We start from the raw sequence: 24,302 nt of genomic DNA, 5'->3' as shown, positions 1-24,302 counted from the left end.
GCTCCGTTGAGTGCAGATTTTTATAGAGGCTGGCATTAAGTTCCACCGCACATTTGAATCTCCACCAGTAGAAGCTCCATTCTTGCACTTCTAAGATCTTGATTTGTCTGACCTCTTCCTCTTCAACACCTTCGAAAATGTATAGCCCCTCCGACCGTCGTTTTGACTTGAACCTTGGAGAAGAGACAGCCACGCCTTCTCCAGACAACATATGGCGCTCATCCTTCATATCCCCTACTGGTCCTCTTACCGTTGGGGATTCTGTGATGAAGAATGATATGACCGCTGCGGTGGTGGCCAGGAACCTTCTCACTCCCAAAGATAAAAGAGTACTTTCCAAACGGTCTGATGAGTTGGTTGTTAAGGATTCTCTGGCTCTTAGTGTTCAATGTGCAGGTTCTGTGTCTAATATGGCCCAACGCCTATTTGCTAGAACCCGCCAAGTTGAATCATTGGCTGCTGAAGTGATGAGTCTCAAACAGGAGATTAGAGGGCTCAAGCATGAGAATAAACAGTTGCACCGGCTCGCACATGACTATGCTACAAACATGAAGAGGAAGCTTGACCAGATGAAGGAATCTGATGGTCAGGTTTTACTTGATCAACAGTGGTTTGTGGGTTTGTTCCAAAGGCATTTATTGCTGTCGTCTTCTGGGGCTGTACCGCGTAGTGAAGCTCCAAATGATCAACCTCCGATGCCTCCTCCTTCTGGGGTTCTATCCAGTACTGAGGCTCCAGATAACCACCCTCCGGTGCTTTCTCTTTCTGGGGCTCTACCGACTGCTGAGACTTCCCCTAAGCAACCTTTGTGAAGAAAATCCAAAGGTTTTTTTTTCGGATTTTTTTTGTTTTTTTTTATTTTTGATTTTTTTTTTGTTTTTTTTTTGTTTTTGTTTTTTGTTTTTTGTTTTGTTTTGTTTTGTTTTGTTTTTTTTTTGTTTTTTTTTTTGGAAGGGGGGAACTGAAATATTTGAAATTTGAAACTCCCTAGTGTTAGAAGTTTGAAAATTTTCCATGTAGAGCTTTCTCATGGTTTGAATTTGAATTTTGAATGTCAATAGCCATATTGAACTATATATAAGAAGGATAAGTTTCCATTATTTATCTTACCTTCATTTGCAGTGATTTTTTAAGACAAAGTGCTTTTTACTTGAGAGGGATTCTGGCATTGCTTTGCTGCACCATCTTCAGGTTGGTAGTCTTCTCCACTAGATCGGATGTTTTCATTCTTGTTGAATTGTTTGAGTGTTCATGTATTTTGTTAAGAACATAATGAACTGGTTGAGCTTTTCTTCATGCCCTATGAGCTTCCTTATGTTTTGATCCTTCATGTAGTGATAGAGTTTGTTGCTGTTTGTTGTAGATGTTGGAGTCTGGAAGTCTTAGTGATGAGGGCTCCCCTAGCTCTAGCTCTAGGTTTGAGCCTGCAATGTTAGGCCTGGCAAACGGGTCGTGTCAGTCGTGTTCGTGTCGTTTTCGTGTAACACCTGTTATCTTAACGGGTCGTGTCGTGTCACACCCGTTATCTTAATGGGTCCTTAACAGGTCGTGTCACTTTACCAAACGGGTAAAGTGACCCGACCCGTTATGACCCGTTAAGAAAAATATATATTTTTTCTTAAATTTGCACATACCACACATTGCCACATAAATATTACTTCAAAACATTAAAACACATTTGTCGTTTAAGTACCACATATACACTCGAAAATAAGAGCCTAATAAAAAAATAATACATACACTACTAATCTATTACAAATTTTAAATGTGCAAGGATATGCAAAATGAAACAGTTTTTGTTTTCAAGGTTGTGAAATCTTTCTCAAAAGTTTAAACCTCAATTTACAAAATCCTCGATTTACATCGATCATCATGAAATTACATTGGAACTTTGGCTTGATCTATTGCCTTCAAGAGTTATGTTGATGATATTTTCAGTAAGGTTTTCCACGTCATAACTCTCTTCTGCATAAACTAAGCATAGAAAAACCAAACATTAAAAATCATTCAAATTATGAGAACTTTACCAAAATAATTATGAAAAAAAATAAGTATAATAACATAAGATTAAATCTCAGCCGATCCAATGGTCATCAATTTTTTTAATTTAATTTAATATATATATAATTATTATAGTTTTTAGGGGTATAAAATTGTTAAATTAATATATATATATATATATATAATTATTATAGTTTATTCATACTTTTATTAAGTATAATAACATAAGATTTTGTGGTATCCACTAGTGTAAATATTTTAAATTGAAGATCGAATTCAATCATTGTATTCATATAAGGTCAAGGAGTGTAGTTGTAAAAAATCATCAAAATCGGAGTTAAAATGACCGTTAACTCGTGATTTTTCGTTTATAACCGTCGAAAAGTTTTGTCCCGTTACTTGATCTCTGAATGTTTCTTTTTTGCAATTTTTGGCGTATGCGATCTCGAAATATATACAAACATGTTTGACGGTTGGATCATTGAAACTAGTTTCGTAGAATGAGTATCCCATCAAAACAATAGATTCACTAATACTTAAGAGTTTATTCATACTTTTATTAAGTATAACATAAGATTTTGTGGTATCCACTAGTGTAAATATTTTAAATTGAAGATCGAATTCAATCATTGTATTCATATAGGGTCAAGGAGTGTAGTTGTAAAAAATCATCAAAATCGGAGTTAAAATGACCGTTAAATCATGATTTTTCGTTTATAACCGTCGAAAAGTTTTGTCCCGTTACTTGCTCTCTGAATGTTTGTTTTTTACAATTTTTGGCGTATGCGATCTCGAAGTATATACAAACATGTTTGACGGTTTGATTGTTGAAATTAGTTTCGTAGAATGAGTATCCCATCAAAACAATAGATTCACTAATACTTAAGAGTTTATTCATACTTTTATTAAGTATAATATAAGATTTTGTGGTATCCACTAGTGTAAATATTTTAAATTGAAGATCAAATTCAATCATTGTATTCATATAGGGTCAAGGAGTGTAGTTGTAAAAAATCATCAAAATCGGAGTTAAAATGACCGTTAAATCGTGATTTTTCGTTTATAACCGTCGAAAAGTTTTGTCCCGTTAATTGCTCTCTGAATGTTTTTTTTTGCAATTTTTGGCGTATGCGATCTCGAAGTATATACAAACATGTTTGACGGTTGGATCGTTAAAACTAGTTTCGTAGAATGATTATCCCATCAAAACAATAGATTCACTAATACTTAAGAGTTTATTCATACTTTTATTAAGTATAATATAAGATTTTGTGGTATCCACTAGTGTAAATATTTTAAATTGAAGATCGAATTCAATCATTGTATTCATATAGGGTCAAGGAGTGTAGTTGTAAAAAATCATCAAAATCGGAGTTAAAATGACCGTTAAATCGTGATTTTTCGTTTATAACCGTCGAAAAGTTTTGTCCCGTTACTTGCTCTCTGAATGTTTGTTTTTTGCAATTTTTGGCGTATGCGATCTCAAAGTATATACAAACATGTTTGACGGTTGGATCGTTAAAACTAGTTTCGTAGAATGATTATCCCATCAAAACAATAGATTCACTAATACTTAAGAGTTTATTCATACTTTTATTAAGTATAATATAAGATTTTGTGGTATCCACTAGTGTAAATATTTTAAATTGAAGATCGAATTCAATCATTGTATTCATATAGGGTCAAGGAGTGTAGTTGTAAAAAATCATCAAAATCGGAGTTAAAATGACCGTTAAATCGTGATTTTTCGTTTATAACCGTCGAAAAGTTTTGTCCCGTTACTTGCTCTCTGAATGTTTGTTTTTTGCAATTTTTGGCGTATGCGATCTCAAAGTATATACAAACATGTTTGACGGTTGGATCATTGAAACTAGTTTTGTAGAATGAGTATCCCATCAAAACAATAGATTCACTAATACTTAAGAGTTTATTCATACTTTTATTAAGTGTAACATAAGATTTTGTGGTATCCACTAGTGTAAATATTTTAAATTGAAGATCGAATTCAATCATTGTATTCATATAAGGTCAAGGAGTGTAGCTGCAAAAAATCATCAAAATCAGAGTTAAAATGACCGTTAAATCGTGATTTTTCGTTTATAACCGTCGAAAAGTTTTGTCCCGTTACTTGATCTTTGAATGTTTGTTTTTTGTAATTTTTGACGTATGCGATCTCGAAGTATATACAAACATGTTTGACGGTTGGATCATTGAAACTAGTTTCGTAGAATGAGTATCTCATCAAAACAATAGATTCACTAATACTTAAGAGTTTATTCATACTTTTATTAGGTATAACATAAGATTTTGTGGTATCCACTAGTGTAAATATTTTAAATTGAAGATCGAATTCATTGATTGTATTCATATAGGGTCAAGGAGTGTAGTTGTAAAAAATAATCAAAATCGGAGTTAAAATAACCATTAAATCGTGATTTTTCGTTTATAACCGTCGAAAACTTTTGTTCCATTACTTGATCTCTGAATATTGGTTTTTTGCAATTTTTGGCGTATGTGATCTCGAAGTATATACAAACATGTTTGACGGTTGGATCATTGAAACTAGTTTCGTAGAATGAGTATCCCATCAAAACAATAGATTCACTAATACTTAAGAGTTTATTCATACTTTTATTAAGTATAACATAAGATTTTGTGGTATCCACTAGTGTAAATATTTTAAATTGAAGATCGAATTCAATCATTGTATCATATAGGGTCAAGGAGTGTAGTTGTAAAAAATCATCAAAATCAGAGTTAAAATGACCGTTAAATCGTGATTTTTCGTTTATAACCGTCGAAAAGTTTTGTCCCGTTACTTGCTCTCTGAATGTTTGTTTTTTGCAATTTTTGGCGTATGCGATCTCGAAGTATATACAAACATGTTTGACGGTTGGATCGTTGAAATTAGTTTCGTATAATTCGTATCCCATGAAGTTCAATGGTGTGTGTGTGTGTGTGTGTATATATATTTATTAAGTAGATTTAAATCTATTTATTTTGTATGTATAATTATTATAGTTTTTAGGGGTATAAAATTTAATTTAAAATTTAATATATATATATAATTATTATAGTTAATTTAATATATATATATATATAATTATTATAGTTTTTAGGGGTATAAAATTGTTAAATTAATGTATATAATTATTATAGTATTTTTTTAGGGTTATAAAATTATTAAATTAATATTCTGCTTATCGTGTATCGTGTTACCCACGTGTATACCCGAACAAACCCGTTATCTTAACAGGTGCTTATCGGGTTACCCGATAACGACCTGTTTCGTTATCGTGTCGACCCGAACACCTGTTAATTTCGTGTCGTGTCGTATCGGGTTATCGAGTCGTGTCAGGAATTGCCAGGCCTAATGTCAGGGTCTTCATGGCCTTTGTTAGAGTCTGGTACGAAAGAAACGTTGGATGATCCTCACAATTGTCAAACCTTAGCCAATATTGGTTCTTCCTCCATACTAGTAGGTGAGGGGGTTGTTTGTGACGCCATACCCATATTTCGTTCTGATCCTCACAATTGTCAAACCTTAGCCAATATTGGTTCTTCCTCCATGCTAGTGGGTGAGGGGGTTGTTTGTGACGCCATACCCATATTTCGCTCTGAGTTCACAGCGGACCATTTGGAAAATAACTTGTTAGATAACGAAAAGCAGCTTGAGGCCCTAAGACAATCATGTAGTATCCCCCGTAGTGTAGGAATACGTTTGGTGCGTTGTGAAGAATTGCCTTCTGAGCCGCCCAAGGGTCATGTTATGTTCTATACCCAGACATTAGTGACCTTGGGGGTCAATTTACCTTTGCATCTGTGGTTGCAACAGATGCAGTCTTTTATTGGTTATGCATCTGGGCAACTCAACCCTGGTTTCTGGGATACCTTGATCAGGTTTTATATTATTTGGATGGAGTGTGGATTAGGTGAGCCTTCCTTCCATCAGTGGCGCTACTGTTATAAGATGCGCCCGGTGAAAGCATGTACTGGTTATGCCGAATGTGCATGTCGGAGCGAGAGAGCGTGTTGTCTTTGATAAGAGAAAGGCGTACTACACATGGAAGAAACGTTGGTGCTTTCTTTATAATGATTGGGAGCATGCTAAGGGTGTCACGCCTGAGCGACGTGTGCCTACTCACTTCCAGACTGTAGGTTGTAATGTATCCATTTTCTCATTATTTGCTATTGTTGTGATTTTCTCTTGCTTCTAAGATTTTTCTTTATGCAGTGACACGAGGCACCATCAAACTCTGCGGACAGGAGCTAGCTGATGTAGAGAAAGTGCTGAGGGTGCCCAAAGAAGATAGACACTTGGGTAAGCTACGACCATTGTTTCGAAAGTACGATTTCCAGCCCTTAGTTTCCGAGTGCCAGAGACGAGCGAGTAAGTTGTATCCTTCACTTGATCCTTGTTCTTCCTTTTTTTTTTTTTTGGATATATAATGTGGTATTCTTTACTTTGATTTTCCTTGTTCAGTGGAAAAAGTGGGCAAGAAAGTGGAGACTAGCACCAAGAAAAGGAGAGTGCCCATGTTAGTTCCTTCAGAAGACATCCTGTTTCACAAGGAAGCTCACAAGCACCGAGTGAGACCAATCATTAAAACTAAGTCTCGAGAAGAAGTCCTCAAGGTTGCTGCCTTGTAAAAAGCTGAAGCTGAGGCCATTGGATGTGCTGCTGCCATAGTTGCCGGGGAAGATAGGCGATTGCTGCCCCATTTTCCTACTATTAATCCCATCTTTCCTCCAGTTAGGGAGGACATTGGGCAGAAAGGTGATCCTAGTTTTAGCAGCAAGGGTAAAGATAAGGAAGAGATTGGCAGTGTCCCTTGGAAGGATTTGAAGATTGCCATGCGGCCAAAGGACTTTGGGTATATCAACAATTGCCTGGCAGGGCGTCGATTCAATTTCGATGAGCTCGGAGAGCCTTTAGCTAAAGATGAATCGGATTGCGACCGGATGTTGAAGCTGTCTTCATATGTGAGTGTTACTTCGTCATTTCCTTGTTTTCTCATCTTTATTAGCATTATTTTAGTAGTGATGATCGTCTTGTCATGCAGGTCATGGCTGAGTATCACGACAGACTGCGAGAGGCTGAACGGTGCAAGGTGAAATTGAAAGAGAATAAGCAGCTTGTGAATGATGCCAGGAAGACGAGCAAAGCTTTGGCTGAGGCCATCCAAGTTAAGGATCAACATTTTAAGAGTTTGAAGAGGCGGAATGGTGAGAACTTGAGACTCAAGGTACAGTTGGATGCGACTAAGAAACAGTTGGAGACAAATATGCTTGAGGTTTCCAAGGTTAAAGGGGAGTTGGATAGTGCCTTGGTTGAGGTTTCTAAGTTGAAGAGTAGGATCCAGACTGAGAAGGAAGCTGCTGTGAAGGAGTTCTTGGGTTCCCAGGCCTTTCTCCATGTCCTTAGACCTCGCTGTACCCGGGAAGTTCATTTTGAAAAAATGAAGTGGATGGCTGTCCTCGATCGTTATTATGATGGAAGCGTTATTCGAAAATACCGTGAAGAAATAGATGAGCATCATCGAAAAGGTAAAACCTTCGACCTTGCAGTTTATTATAGCAGTGCAGATGAGTCTGGCGATGAGGCTAGTGCTGATGAGCAGAGTCATCAGGGTGATGATGAGTTTGGAGATGCAGAAAATGGCGGTAGGACTCAGAGTGATATGATCAGGGGTTCAACCTCAGATGAGGATGACTAGAAGTGCTTTCACTTTCTGCATGTACTCTACCTGCACTAGTTTGTTGTTTGTATGGCATGTGCCATGTTATAAGCCTGAGAGTTTTTTTTTTTTTTTTGGATGTTTATGAATGCTTGCATTATCAAGCAAGTGTTTGTATTATCAAGCTTCAAGTGTTTGCATTATCAAGCTTCAAGTGTTTGCCCTATCATTAATGAATGTTTGGCTATGTTTGCATAGATCCTTTGTATAGTCTTGTTGACACATACTTAGATTTTATTTTGTATTGGAAACATTTGCGTTGAAGCTTCAACACTTGAGTGTTTCATTGCTCAGAATGTAAAAGAGTTTAGGGCCGAGTTGGCTAAATCACCTCTTTATTGAATTCATACCAAATGGTCTTTGTTACATAGGATGCCGAACGACTGTAGCTTAACACTTGTACAATGCGAGTCTATTTGTAATAGTACTTCAAGTGGTCAACATTTCATGGATGGCCAAGGGTCTTGCCATCGGAGCTTTTGAGCTTGTAGGAGCCAGGGCGGCTGATGCCGACGACCTTGAACGGTCCATCCCAGTTAGGACTGAGTGTTCCTTCACTCGGGACTCTATCACAGAGTAATCTTTTCTTCAGTACCTAGTCTCCCACTTGGAAAGAGCGAGGTTTGACCCTTGAGTCTTAGTAGTTGGAGATGCGCTGCTTGTAAGCGACATTCCTCAAGTGAGCCTGATTTCTGTGTTCATCGACTAGATCCAAGTTAAGGGTGAGTTGGTTGTCGTTCTCACTCTGCATGTAGTTCTGGATTCGGTATGTTGCTTGCTCAAGCTCAACCGGGACAACTGCTTCTGTACTAAAAGCAAGTGAGAATGGAGTTTCTCATGTGGATGTCCGATAGGAAGTGCGGTATGACCAAAGAACTTGGGGTACGAATTCTGGCCAACAACCTTTAGCTTTGTCCAAGCTAGTTTTCAGAGTGCGCTTGATTATTTTGTTAACGGCCTCGACTTGTCCATTACACTGAGGATGGGCTGGAGAGGCAAAACATAAGTTGATGTTGAACTTAGAGCAGAACATCCTGAACTTCTTGTTGTCGAACTGCCGCCCATTGTCCGTGACTATATCATTGGGAATGCCAAATCTGCATAGGATGTTCTTCCATACAAAGTCTTCTATTTTTGCCTCAGTAATGGTTGCCAAGGGTTCTACTTCAGCCCACTTTGTGAAGTAGTCAACTGCAACGATTGCATAGCGGGACTTGCCCTTCCCTGCAGGCATTGGGTCGATCAAATCAAGTCCCCATTGGGCGAAGGGCCAAGGGCTGATCATAGGTGTGAGCGGCTCGGGAAGGGAGTGAGGGATAGTTGCGTAGCGTTGACACTTATCACATGAGCGAGATATTCTGATGGCATCTTGGTGGAGTGTTGGCCAATAGTATCCTTAGCGAAAAGTCTTGTGTACTAGGGATCGATACCCAGCATGATCTCCACAAACTCCTTCATGTATTTCCCGAAGGACAATTTCTGCCTCTGCAGGTGTAAGGTATCTTAGGTATGGCAGGGTAAAACCGCGCTTGTAGAGTTGGTCATTAATGATCAGGTAGCGGGCAGACTTGTATCGAATCTGCTTAGCTTGGACTTTGTCAATTGGGAGGGTGCCATGAGCAAGGAATTTATAAATTGGGGTGATCCAACTATCTCTTTGTTGTAAATTGCACACTTCCGTGACCATGGTGCTTGGTGCTGCCAACAATTCGACATGAATTTTTCTCCCAATCTTGTCTTCCACTGCCGAGGCGAGGCGAGCCAAAGCGTCTGCATGACTGTTTGCCGCTCGAGGAACTTGGGTGATCTGGTAGTGGAAGTGCTTGAGCAAAAGTCGCGTTTGCACAAGATATGCTGCCATGGAGCTATCCTTAGCATCAAAGTTGTTTGTGACTTGGTTGACCACTAATTGGGAGTCACTGAAGATATCAATTCGTTTAACCCCGAGGTGCTTAGCCAAACGTAAGCCTGCTAGAAGGGCTTCGTATTCGGCCTCGTTGTTCGATGCCTTGAATTTGAAACGAATAGCGTATTCCATCGCCACTTTGTCGAGGGTAGTTAGGACTAATCCTGCTCCGCAGCCTTGTTGGTTGGATGAGCCATCAACATACAGACTCCATGCTGGGGTTGTTGATTCTATCTTCTGAGCTTCCGATGGTAACGAAGTTACTGCTTCAGGTGTAGAAGCAATGTCAACAGGATATGTGAAGTTAGCTATGAAATCTGTTACAGCTTGACCTTTTTTGGCTGGTTTTGGTTGGTAGGAGATGTCAAACTCACCCAATGCTATCGCCCATTTGATCATTCACCCAGACGTGTCAGGATTCTGGAGTATTTGTCGAAGAGGGTGATTGGTAAGCACGATGATGGCGTGTGCTTGGAAATAAGGGCAAAGTTTTCGAGCAGACATGACCAATGCTAGAGCTAATTTCTCAATGTTGGAGTATCGTATCTCCGCATCTTGTAGGGCCTTGCTAGCGTAATAGACGGGCCTTTCGACCCTACTGTCATTTCAAATAAGAACAGAACTGACTGCTGAAGCCGAAACCGATAGATAGATAATGAGAGTGTCACCAACTTCTAGTTTGGACAGCAGAGGGGCTTTACTCATGTACTCTTTGAGGTTCCTGAATGCCTTGGCACATTCCTCCATCCATGTAATGTACTTCTTATTTCCCTTGAGTGCTTTGAAAAAAAGAGCACATCTGTCTGTGGCCTTATAGATGAATCTGGTTAAGGCTGCCACCTTGCCAGTAAGGCTTTGGATGTCTTTTGAAGTTACTGGCTCTTTCATGTCGAGGATTGCTTTGATCTTTTCGGGGTTAGCTTCAATGCCTCGTTGGCTAATCATGAAGCCTAAGAATTTGCCAGAGCCCACGCCGAAGGCACATTTGTTGGGGTTTAACCTCATTCAATACCTCTTTAGAATGGTGAAAGTTTCAGATAGGTTGGTGATGTGTTGGTCAGCATGTTTGCTCTTGACTAGCAAATCATCAACGTAAACTTCCATGCTCTTCCCAATCTGTTCGGCGAACATTGAATTGACCAGTCTCTGATAAGTTGCTCCTGCATTCTTTAGGCCGAAAGGCATGACTTTATAGCAATATAGTCCCCTGTCAGTAGTGAAGGTCGTATGTTCTTGGTCTGAGGGGTTCATGAGGATTTGGTTGTATCATGAATAAGGGTCCATGAAGCTCAAGAGCTCACACCCTGCCGTAGAGTCTATAAGTCTATCAATGAGAGGAAGAAGGAAACTATCCTTTGGGCATCATTTGTTTAGGTCGGTGTAGTCGACACACATTCTCCACAAGACCTTTTGAAGCAGGAGACTTTCCTTGGTCGGATTTTTCTTAACAAGGACAACATTTGCTACCCATGTTGGGTAATTGACTTCACGGACGAAGCCTATGTCCTTGAGTTTTTCAACTTCTGCTTTCATCGCCTCGTATCGTTCAACATCATAAGATCTTCGCTTTTGTTTTACTGGTTTGGTCTTAGGATCAATACTCAAGTGGTGACAGATGATATCAGGAGAGATGCCCGGCATATCTTTATATGACCAAGCAAAGACCTCGGCGTTCTCTTGTAGAAAGGAGATCAGCGACAACCGAAGGGGTGGTGACAAAGTGGTGCCAATCTTCACCATGCGATCTGGATGGTCTTTGGAGATAGAGACATCCTCTAACTCTTCAGCAGGTTGTGTTGCTGGGTGAAGGAGTCATCTCGAGGGTCGTCGGGTTGACTGTTGCTATCATGAAGATCCGAGTTGGCTTCATCTGGACTGGTCTTTACTACCTGGTTATGTATAGAAAGGGTCTCCTTGGGGACATGCAGGTGTTGTTGCTTAACTGAAGTGTTGTAACATGATCGAGCACTAAGTTGATCTCCCCTGATGTATCCATTGCCGAAAGGGGTTGGAAACTTCATCAACAACATATGTGTGGATACCATGGCCTTGAAATCATTGATGCCTGTGCGCCCGAAGATGACATTGTATGCCGTCGGGCAATTGACCACTAGGAAGTTAGTGGTAATAATAGCTGTGTAGGGGCATGTACCAATGGTGAGGGGTACGTGTATACTCCCTAAAGGTTGTACGATATCGCCAGAGAAGCTTATCAGAGGAGAAATCGAGCGATCGAGCAAGTGTTCAGCTACATTAAGTGCCTTGAAAGCTTCAGCAAACATGATATTGACTGAAGCACCTGTGTATATCAGGATTCGTTTCACATCAAAATTTGCTATGTGAGCCTCCACGATCAACGGGTCGTTATGAGGGTAGATGATACCTCTTTCTTCCTCAGGGTAGAAACATATTGGATCCCAGTTAGGCTTTTGATACTTGCCTCCCTTGATGTCTTCCACGTGAAACACTTGATGGCCAGGTCTCAAAGTTCGTTCACTGTTTTTCATAGCCCTATTGGAAGATTCAGACATGGGTGTGCCGTCGCTTATGGAATATATCACATTCACTTGACGTTGGTTACGGTTATCCCTTGGAGGGTGAAGGAGGAATTGATCAATTTTTCCTTCACATGCCAAAGCTTCAATATGATCACGGAGGATGATGCACTTCTCGCCATCATGGCCATTATACTCGTGGTAGCAGCAAAACATGCCTGTGTTCTTCGTGGACTTGTAATCTGGCTGTCTTGGCTTTGGCTTTGGTATCAGGTGAGCTATACTTGGGTAGATGGCCGCGCATGTAGCGTTCAATGGTGTGTATGTCTCATACCTCGGGGTAGGGCTTGTCTTGACACGTGATTGGCCCACTGCGTTGACTGCCTGGGGATGGGCGTTATTGTGACGATATCCTGAGTTATCGCGATAGTGCCCCTTATTCTTTTTATTAAAATGAGATTGGTGAGGATGAAAATCTTTCCTTTTGCCCTGGGATTGATATGTCTGCTGACTTGGCGAAGCATTAAATGAGGCATGGGGGTGTGCTGCTACCGTTTGGAAGGTTGAAGTCTTATCATTTGGTTGGATCTGGCCTCCACTCCCTACTTGCTGATAAGGGGTGACTGTAGGGGGTTTCCCTTGATATGTTCTTGCCTCGGCGGAGGCATGGTTGTAAGCTGTGCCATTACCTCAGAGTAAGTCTTCCAAGTGTTGGCATTGATCATGTACTTGAAGAAACAGTCACGTAAGCCTGCCGTGAAGGCCTTGAGGGCGGTCTTGTCATCTGCCTCAGCGCAGCGAGAATACTCATGGCTGAAGCAGCCAGCATACTTTCGTAATGACTCGTCCGGCTTCTGACGAATAGTGTACAAGTCATCTGCAGAATGCAAGCGATCAGTCTGGAAGATGTGTTGAGAGACAAACAGCTTCCTCAACTCTTCAAATGAGTCTACCGTCTCACGTGGAAGATGGCGATACCAGTTTAAAGCTCCACCAGAGAGGGTGGAGGAGAAGAGAAGGCACCGTTCTTCGTCGGTGTGTCTCCGGTATACCATGGTGGACTCAAAGAGGTTAAGGTGTTCAATCGGGTCTTCCTTTCAAGTATAGAGTTGTAAGTCAAGCTTTTGCTTTGTCTTTGCTTGGAGGGGGTGTTAAGGATCCTTCTTGTGAGGGGGCCAGGCCTGGGTTGGTTCCAGTCAGGTATCTCGGCTTGACGTTCATCCTTCAACTTGTTTACTTCCTCTATGAGCTGTAGGACAAGGGGGTCCTGAGTGGAGTCGTGCACCATTGAAGTTTTCTTCCGTAAGTCCCCATCGCCTCTTGTAAGTAGGAAAGTTTGATCAAGATAGCGTGATTTTTCCTTGGACTCGCCACACTGACTCCTAGAGTGAGTATGTCGGAATATTTCCGAGTCCCCTGTACCTTCATGTTCTTCTGGGACTTGTTACCCATTCCCTAGATTGGCTGCTGGCCTGGGTCGTGGAAGAGGACCGAGTTTTTCAGAAACTCTTGGGTCATTGATTTTCGAGCTTATGTGGATGAGATTCTCTCGACGTTGCTTTAGGAAGTCTCGACAATCGCGATAGACGGCTTTTGATCCTTCCACTCCCTCTGTGAAGAGGTGCTTTCCTCTACTTCTTCTGCTTCGGGTTGAAGCAGCTAGGTTGAGAGAAGTCTCATGTTGAAACACGATCGTTCAACAGCTAAAACTTAGAGGGGTGTAAAACAGAAAACGTGAGTGGGCAAAAACAAATGTTTTGAAAACAAATTTCTCTTTTCAAATATAATAACCTCTCACCGTAAAACCCGTATAATTTCTCAGAAAATATCAATATATACATATAACTAAAAATCATGCTCAAGAGCAGTGAAAATCAAAGTATGCCTTGTCACAGTGTCTCAGCAATGAAATGTGTAATCTAGGAGCTCTGAATCAATATATAAAAATATGTCAGTCGAAGTCACCTAACGTGACCTGGACGGTTGAATCCATAGCTCACCATGAATCGGTATAAAATAATATGTCAGCCGGAGTCACCTAACGTGACCTGTATGGCTGAATCCATAGCTTATCAAGTATACCTGCACACGAGTCGGAACCACCTATTGTGGTCTGTACGACAGGATTGGGTATAAATAAGTACGCTTAAGTTCTACGATCACGTGAAGACTGTGCGAATAATCGCAGGTCACCTACAAGTCGGAACCACCTATTGTGGTCTGTACGACAGGACTGTGGACCAAACTTGGATCCAAGGTGAGCGTGCAGTGCGGGAGGTGAACATCACGTGAAGGATTGTGCCCCGGCCACAGGCGGGATCTCTAACACCAAGGTGCAGGATAATGAGATCTAAATGCCTCTACGCATAGCTCTAACCAATACAACCAATACCATCATAATCTACTCACCTGGAACGTACCTGAACCTCCGCAACAACATTCAATACTATGCATAACGAGACTAATGCAATACAAAAATGTAATATATTCATGACATGGCATTTAAAACATAAGTTCATTTAAACAGTTTCTAGGAATTATATGTATATATATAGAGAAAACAAAAGCCCACTCACCTGGAGTATGCGCTATAACTCCCTACCACAGACATCGAGGCATCGTGAATGATCGGCGCCTAGAACAAGGATCAACCTACATCTCAGAATTCTTATCGATAAAATACATAATTTATATAAAACATATCTCTGCGTAATTCGATCCGGAAGATCCGTATCACAGATTTCCAATCCGTTGCTTCTAAAGATTCACATTATGCTTCTAGAACAATATCCTAAAGTTTCGGAATGATCCAACAGTCGAATCTCCGCCAATTGCTAAAACCAAGCGGCGGCTAACGTTTTATTTTACGAACTACAAATCCAATTCGGGAAGATCCGTACAATGGATTCCCAATCCGTAAGTTCCTATGGCCCTCAAATATTACGAACAATAGCTTATTAAAGTTTGATGAAGATCCAACGGTTAGATCATCGATTCACATATTGACCCATTAACGTATCGTAGAGAATTTAGGTTCCCACGATCAACCTACATCATACGATTATCAGAACTGAACTCAAGGCATCTAATTTATCCTTTAAATAGCATCGGCGGCCATCTGGCCATGCGCCACCACAGGTGCCGCCGTGGGTGGAGGTCGGCCGCCTAGGCTCGCTGGAAAAATCCAATTATTTCAAAAAATTACCAAAATTTACAGAAATGAAAATCTCAATAAATAGAGCAAGTATTATACCTATGGCCAAGTCCAATTTGGCCAGGAAGTGCTCCAATTCGTCTTGAATCTGTTGGAACCTTAATATGGGTGTTCTTCGAATCGCTGCCAAATCGAACTCCAATGTCCTAACAAATGACTTGGCATGGTTCCTAGGTTCAAGGGAAGTGTATTGGTGGTGGTGGTTGAAGGAAATTGCTTCAGGTTTTAGAGATTTGAGGCTAAACCCGTCGCACCCTTCGACGTGGGTTTAGCAAAATCAAAGCCAAATTCTCCAATCTTTGGGGTGAAATTGGTAGAAGGGAGTCTAAGGAGTTGTTTCCAAGTGATGGATGGCAGGAATTCGCCGTAAAATGCAGTGTTGGGTGTCGGAAAACCACACCACCGTCGGGTCGGGTCGCACGGGTCAGGGATCCCCCGCTTCCCCTTTCTCTCATTTCTTTTCCTTTCTTTTCTCTCTGATTGGTCACCCTCCTCCAATTCCTTCTTCTTTCCCTCCTATCAAATCTTTCATTTCTATCACAGTCGTCCATTTTCTTTTTATCTTTCATCTCAGCCACATACGTGGCACAACACATTGGTTCCAATTTTTCTGGAGCCTTCTAAAATGGAATAAAATTACTAAAATATCCCTGAGTTTAAACATTAATAACTTCCTCATTATAACTCCAAATTGCATTCTATTTGCGCCCACGCATTCGTAGCAATGAGTACTACGAGGATATGCCAAGCAAACGAGTCTTACATGACATGACATGGTAGTCAACGAAAATCAACCTCCTCGTCTTTAAGTGCAATTTCGTCCTTTCACTCTTCTAAATTTAATAAAATCGTAAAAGTCGAGACGGGCTATCACAATCTACCCACCTTAAAAAATTTCATCCCCGAAATTTAAAACCATTTGCTATACAAAAGTAGTGAAAGATTGTGGAAAAATAAATACGTGAAGGAGATATCAAGTTAGAGCGGCTGCATAAAAGAGAATGTCATTCCGTCGCTATTAGATTGCAATCATTTCTCTTTCATGCCTCTTAGCTCATACTTTCCTTCTCCTTCAATGTAATACTTCAATATAAAATCCTTTAGGAAAACATCAAGTCAAAAATAAATATGTAAAAACATAATGTCAAATTACGTATATATAAATAATAACATAAAGTTAAAGTAATTGCACTAAAATCAAAGACCGAACATAGAAAGATTTCACCTGTGCTCTCGTAAACGGACCTAGTTGCTCACTTGCTTAATGAACTCGACAAAAAGTTATTGATATTACAGTCTACAGCCCGCAATACCAATGACTCATTGTCGTCTCGACAAACAAGTAAGAAATTCCCGAAGGTGCAATATTACCATTTTGCCCATCATTGGGAAATACGCATACATCGCCTGAACAAAGCCTTAATCGTGCTCACGCACTACCTTCTCAGGCAACATCGTCCATATCATAAAATTTTCATGTCACAATCTCGATCATTCAAATACATGCTCACAATACTCTTCTAAAAATCAGATACTGCGCATAAATATTTATACCATTACTCAAACGATGCCATGCTCATAACCAAGAATGTAACCGCAATTACACATAACTCTAACAAGAGTAAGTGTCTATCAATCATGTATAGTGCATAAAATCTCTATATATCGGCTCCAATGGTATCATGGCTAAGCCAAAATTGTAACCGTAGTTACAAACTACTAAAATAAAAATAATGGTATTTTGCAACCAAACTAATGGTGGAGCGAACCAAATGTAACACGTCCACTAAGGTTGGAGTAACTTGTTTCAATCTAATTGTTAGTCTAGGGGTGGAAATGTGATACTAAACAAAATCTAATACTCATAACCTTCAAAAAGACTTCCAAAAGCTTGGAAATAAAACGCGAAGTACGGTGCAATATAAATACATCAAGATGATACTTTGGTTGGGTTTTTGTTTGCCTGAACTTGTATAGAAGTCTAGAAGCAGCTTTCTCATAATGCCATCCTCTTCCGAAAGCAAACAGAGAAGAAACTGTGGTTGTCCATGAAGTTTGGACTTATTTCCTCAAACATCATTTCTACTCTAACCAAAGGCGGGGCGCATCCAGAATGTGGATTCTCTTCAACCACATCAAATGGTGCCTCCATTTTAATTCCTTTCACATCTCCACATTTGATTAGATCACGAACAAGGGCTTTTAGATCACAGGGTGCCGAGAAATTAATAACAACTCACTGTTCTATCTTAGTTAGTATCACAAGTGTCTTGTTGTTGAAATTCCAGCGCCCATTTTAAGGAAATAATTCATCACCATTACGGACTTTAAGGTTTGGGGGCTGAAAGAACACTGCCTTCCACTTAAGTAAAGTTACCACCAATTGAAGCACCACATGAGTGTAGCATTGGTTCAGCATCATGGTTATTGATTTTCACATTCTCTACATGTACAAAATAGCTCATAAAAGGAGCTTATAGTGATGATTCCCCATCTCCGGTCGGATACAAGAAGTGATTAAAATCATTTGAACAATTCTTGATAATTCAGAAATAATGTCAAATTAATGTTGGTAATCTCCAACTAAAATGGGATAAGAATGGTTGGAAATGTTCAAGAGTAATGATATCTTTTGCGGTGGTAAACAATAACTAAGTTTGCACAAACGAGAAGATGTACAATAATGTTAGAATAGACGTTTTCCAGATTCTTCCACCGTCACAGTCAACAATCAAATTATTTTCAGATGAATATGTACTTGAGAAATCTAAAGTTAATAAAGATTTTGGACATGTTCTCCATAGAGAAATGTCATTCGGTTTTCAAGCAAAATGGTAAATGTTGACTCTAAGTCATAGATAAGATGGCTCATTCCGAATAGTTCTACACGGAATTATAAGTGATAATCCGTCATGCTGCCTCTGCACAACTAAAACATCCAAAGAACACGTCATCATGGATTTCAGAATGATCAACGTTATTGAAAGACGTAGAATAAAGATGAGGTGAAACAACACTTAGGTTGTTAGAAACTTTATTCATATCCAACTTCATTACGAAATAACTTTCCTCAGTTGTGAGTGAGAAAAACACTACAGTCGAACAATCTTTAACCAATTGTTGATAAAATCGACAAAACCAAAGATATCTTGAAATTTCTTAATACTATGTGAGAATTTCAACTTTCTTTCGCTACAACCTTTTGGGAAAAGAAAAGAATATCATTTGCAGAGATCACTTCTCCTGAAAAATACTAATCTAAATGAAACTAATGTTTAAGAAATTTGTATAAAGCTGAGTGTAGGGATTTAGAGAATTTGGTCTCACTGCCGACGGAGATGAGAAGGTTGTCGATAAGACCACTATGAATTCGTCAGACCATGGAGGCAAACTAGGGTTACAAATGTCTAGGTACAAACCTAAGGTTCAATCTTTCGCCCTCGGGAATAAGTTTGAAGTTCCCTAGAATAAGTGTTTGATTGGGTAATTCCCTAATCGGTAAGCTATAGTGGCTAAGTTCTTTTAATGAAGTAGGACTTGTTCGAAAAGTCACAAGGAAAACTGATATAGGAGTTGATCGATAAGAAATAGGGAAAATAAATGTGGTGTTAACAAGATGAATCACTGGTGTATTCTACTTCTCGCATGCGCTGGCATCCCAAGTTCTCACGATTTAGTTTCTTCGGCTCAAGTAGTCACAGTTAATCAGTCTGCCCGTCACGCCACTAATTGACGCATATACGATATTTTGATATTATACGCTACCCTGAAACTATAAACCGACATTCTGGCATAACGGTATCACTTCTAGATACTAGCATATGTCCAGTATCAGAAATCATACCGCCTGAATACTGGTTGACAATTCCAAGATATCAAACAGTATCGTCAATTAATAGTGCCACCATAGACTAATTACATACTAGAACTTGCTCGGATAGTTGGTTTTGGACGATTGGCAAGGAATTGGTCCAGTGAGGTGATTTCATTAATTCTAGAAAAATACTTTCTACTTCGGGGATTTCTACTAACCGTAGGTGTAACAACTCGTACACCTATGCCTATACTCATCGAAATAACGGGTACAACACCAAAAGAAAACCTGGAAACTAATGTTGGCTGAAACGTCCTAAGGCCAGAGAAAGAATTTTCTAACAATTTACTTTAGAACGGACTTAAACGGAAGTCGATCTTCCTCCTAAAGATCCGAAATAATCGCTAGTGCGTTTGGAAAGATTAATGTTATCAGGGACTAAAAGTGATTGTCCCAAGATGTTCTTCCATCGAGCGCTACCCTTGTAGCACCATATTGCCTCTCAAGACATTTCTGGGGTCTTGACGAGAGTAGTTAGCGACGAAGGGATTGTTTGCAAGAGAAGGTTGCCCAGTTAAGATACGAGCAGGAGGCATGCCACGCATAGTATAAAAAAGGGCAGAGAAGAGGATTCTTCATAAGAATTCTAATAGGTGGTAATCTAACGGACACTGTCAAGGAACCAAAACTATTTCTAATTTCCAACCTCAAAAGGTTTAATAATGATGGCTAAAGAGTAGTGACAGGATTGATTCATAGATCCCTGGTGATACACCGTTATGGATACATTAACCCTGCTTTAGGACCATCAACTAGTCTCAAATTTAAAATTTTCCTTGGCAGAGAAGTTTTTCGCTTTAAGTCTAAAAGTGTTCGCCAAAGTAATCTTCTAAAATGTTGACGAGTTAGCAAAACTGCCCAAAACTTGGGAAAAACTAACACATTTTTCGTATTTGATGAGGTAGCACGATTCAATATTTAGGTTCGAGAACCTAAAAGGCTTACATCACACGTGTGATGAATGCAATACTGCCTAACTTATGCTCTGATACCAAACTAACACACCCCGACCCGAGATGTCTACAAGGAATCTGAATCGAGTTATGCTGGCCGACACCTGGAATGTGACGAAAACATAAAGTGTAATAATGTGGAAAATGTGAATAAATTTAAACCTAAGAGTGCCTAAAATACCAGAGTGCGCTGGTGAGCGGGAATGAACCCATTTCACACGTGACGTTAGAGTATAAGTAAGTACAGTAGAGTGAATAAAGATTATACCCTCAGAGGTAGCCACTTATCCTGAGATTTGCTAAAAATTCTCTTCGATACGATCGTTCAGATACTAAAACCTGGATGGGTGCAAAACAGAAAACGTGAGTGGGCAAAAACAAATGTTTTGAAAACAAATTTCTCTTTTCAAATATAATAACCCCTCACCGTAAAACCCGTATAATTTTCCAGAAAATATCAATATATACATATAACTAAAAATTATGCTCAAAAGCAGTGAAAATCAAAGTATGCCATGTCAAAATGTCTTAGCAATGAAATGTGTAATCTAGGAGCTCTAAATCAATATATAAAAAATATGTTAGTCGAAGTCACCTAACGTGACTTGTACGGCTGAATCCATAGCTCATCATGAATCGGTATAAAATAATATGTCAGTCAGAGTCAACTAATGTGACCTGTACGATTGAATCCATAGCTCATCAAGTATACCTGCATACGAGTCGGAACCACCTATTGTGGTCTGTACGACAGGACTGGGTGTAAATAAGTACACTCAAATGCTACGATCATGTGCAGACTGTGCGAAAAATGTCGGGTTATCTACAAGTCGGAACCACCTATTGTGGTCTGTACGATAGTACTGTGCACCAAATTTGGATCCAAGGTGAGCATGCGGTGCGGGAGGTGAACATCATGTGAAGGATTATGCCCTGGCCACATGTGGGAGCACTAACACCAGGGTGCTGGATAATGAACTCTAAATGCCTCTACGCATAGCTCTAACCAATACAACCAATACCATCATAATCTACTCACCTGGAACTTACCTGAACCTCCGCAGCAACATTCAATACTATGCATAATAAGACTAATGGAATACAAAAATGTAATATATTCATGACATGGCATTTAAAACACAAGTTCATTTAAACAGTTTCTGGGAAGTATATGTATATATATATATATAGAGAAAATAGAAGCCCACTGACTTGGAGTCCGTGCTATAACTCCCTACCACACACATCGAGGCGTCATGAATGATCGGCGCCTAGAACAAGTATCAACCCACATCTCAGAATTCTTATCGAGAAAATACATAATTTATATAAAACACATTCCAACGTAAATCGATGTGGAAGATCTGTATCACAGATTTCCGATCCGTTCCTTCGAAAGATCCACATTATTTTTCTAGAACAATATCCTAAAGTTTCGGAATCATCCAAAGGTCGGATCTCAGCCAATTGCCAAAACCAAGTGGCGGCTAACGTTTTATTTTATGAACTTACAAATCCAATTCAGGAAGATCCGTACAACAGATTGCCTATCCGTAAGTTCTTATGGTCCTCAAATATTACGAACAATAACCTATTAAAGTTTGATGACGATCCAACGGTAGGATTGTCGATTCACATATTGACCCATTAACGTATCGTAGGGAATTTAGGTTCCCACGATCAACCTACGTCATACGATTATCAAAACTGAACTCAAGGCATCTAATTTATCCTGTAAATAGCATCGGCGGCCCTTTGGCCACGCGCCGCCGCATGTGCCGCCGTGGGTGGTGGTTGGCCGCCCCGGCTCATCGGAAAAATCTAACTATTTCAAAAAATTACCAAAATTTACAGAAATGAAGATCTCAATAAGTAGAGCAAGTTTTATACCTGTGGCCAAGTCCAATTTGGCTAGGAAGTGCTCTAATTCGTCTCGAATCCGTCGGAACCCTAATATGGGTGTTCTTCGAATCGCTGCCAAATCGAACCCCGATGTCCCAAAAAATGATTGGGCATGGTTCCTTGGTTCAAGGGAAGTGTATTGGTGGTGGTGGTTGAAGGAAATTGTTTCAAGTTTTAGAGATTCAAGGCTAAACCTGTCGCACCTTTCGGTGTGGGTTTAGCAAAATCAAAGCCAAATTTTCCAATCTTTGGGGTGAAATTGGTATAAGGGAGTCTAAGGAGTTGTTTCCAAGTGATGGATGGCGGGAATTCGCCGTAAAACGCCATGTAAGGCGTCGAAAAACCACACCACTGCCGGGTCGGGTCGCTCGGGTCAGGGATCCCCCGCTTGCCCTTTCTCTCATTTCCCTTCCTTTGTTTTCTCTCTGATTGGTCACCCTCCTTTAATTCCTTCTCATTTCCCTTCCTTTCTTTCTCTTTGATTGGTCACCCTCTTCCAATTCCTTCTCATTTCCTTCTTATCAAATCCTTCATTTCCATCACAGCCGTCCATTTTCTTTTTATCTTTCATCTCAGCTACACACGTGGCACAACACATTGGTTCAAATTTTTCTAAAGCCTTCTAAAATGGAATAAAATTACTAAAATATCCCTGAGTTTAAACGTTAATAATTTCCTCGTTATAACTCCAAATTGCTTTCTATTTATGCCCACGCATTCAAAGCGATGAGTACTACGAGGATATGCCAAGCAAACGAGTCTTACATGACATGACATGATAGTCAACGAAAATCATCCTCCTCGTCTCTAAGGGCAATTTCATCATTTTACTCTTCTAAATTTAGTAAAATCCTAAAAGTATGGACGAGCTATCACACAAACTTATTCTAATTTAATTTTTTATATTTTGGAAATGTTTTGAATTGAAAATTAATTAGGAAACGAAAGGAGGATGGTATGGTGCGCCGCTAGTCGCAAACGACTTGAGATCTGTTGGGGCTGATCTCCATTGTGCCTTGATTTTGAAGGTTTGTGTAGCTCATCCCCCAGAGAACAAATTCAAAGAACATCGATTTTGCTTTTACTAAGGCGGGTGAAGCTGTGAAGATTCGGGTGGGCTTTCTGAGATTTTGGCAAATCCGTGGGTGGATCTTCCAGATCTTGTGGTGGAGCGATAGCAAAGTGGATATGGGAACACAGGGCCCTTTGTGGGAAGTGGATCTCCTATTTCCATGGCAGGGAGTAACAACAAGCGAGAGATGGAGGATCTGGGCTCAAGATTTGGATCTAAGTTGAGGCGTCTGAAAAAGAACGAGGAGGCATCAATATTGTAAGGAAAGATGTAGAAGGTGATCTCCTAGGACTCCAGTGATAGCTGAAGTGCTCACTTCTAAAGAGGTGAATGAGGAAGTTTTCATTGATTGTTTCATGTCACTCTGGAGGGGTCGAGAGGGAGTGAGCGCAGATTTCTAGCATGATTTGCGGGACATCGAGATCTGCAAAGAGTGGTGGAGTCCGACCAGTCGTGGACTTTAAAAAATGACCTGGTTATGGTGGCGGATCGAACGGAACCTGGTCTAAATCGGTGGGCTCCTCTAACTGTTGGTATTTTCTGGGTTCAAATGCCCAATGTACCGGTGCTCAGCATGACTCAGGCGGTTGCTGAATCAATTGAAGGACTGATGGGTATAGTTAGAAGAGTGGACAAGTCCGGTAGTCGGGACTATATTGGTAGGTTCTTTAGAGTGAAAATTAGCTTTAATGTTCGTGAACCCCTTATGAGGGGGACTTTCGTAAAGTTCCCCAATAACAACAAGGTTTAGGTGGAGTTTAAATATGAAGGTTTACCCAAATACTGCCTAGCTTGTGGAATGCTGGGTCATGCAACCAAAAGATGCAATGATACTCAGGTTGCTAGGATGGAAGAAGGTGTAAACTCAGGTTGCTGGGATGGAAGAAGGTGTAAACTCAGGTGAGATGAAAGAAGATTTTGCTTTCCGGGGTTTGGATGCTACAAGTGATATGCGTGGAAACCCCTTGAGTTCTGATGGAAGAAGTAGGGTATCACAAGGGTCAAACGGAGGACGAATAAGCTCGGAAAGGTGGAAAAAAGATCAAAGTGACGATCTGGATAGGGGCCGGCGGTAAAGTCGCTCCTCCACGGCCTCTGGAATAGGAAGTCAAACACAACAAATAGGATCTAGAGCTCTTAGTGAAAG

At 40.1% G+C, this 24,302-nt stretch overlaps 1 protein-coding gene and 1 pseudogene across 1 annotated transcript in view; both read left to right on the top strand.

Annotated features, from left to right (window-relative positions):
• Positions 1 to 24,302, top strand: part of LOC126633340 (uncharacterized) — a 95,323-nt gene that overhangs the window by 55,756 nt on the left and 15,265 nt on the right. The gene's annotated exons all lie outside the window — the stretch shown is intronic.
• Positions 5,398 to 7,808, top strand: LOC126633338 (uncharacterized; annotated as a pseudogene).

Source organism: Malus sylvestris, chromosome 8, assembly GCF_916048215.2.
Source record: "Malus sylvestris chromosome 8, drMalSylv7.2, whole genome shotgun sequence".
In the NCBI taxonomy this organism is placed as follows: Eukaryota; Viridiplantae; Streptophyta; class Magnoliopsida; order Rosales; family Rosaceae; genus Malus; species Malus sylvestris.
The sequence above is the reverse complement of the archived record's forward strand: the minus strand, read 5'-3'. Positions and strand labels throughout refer to the sequence as shown.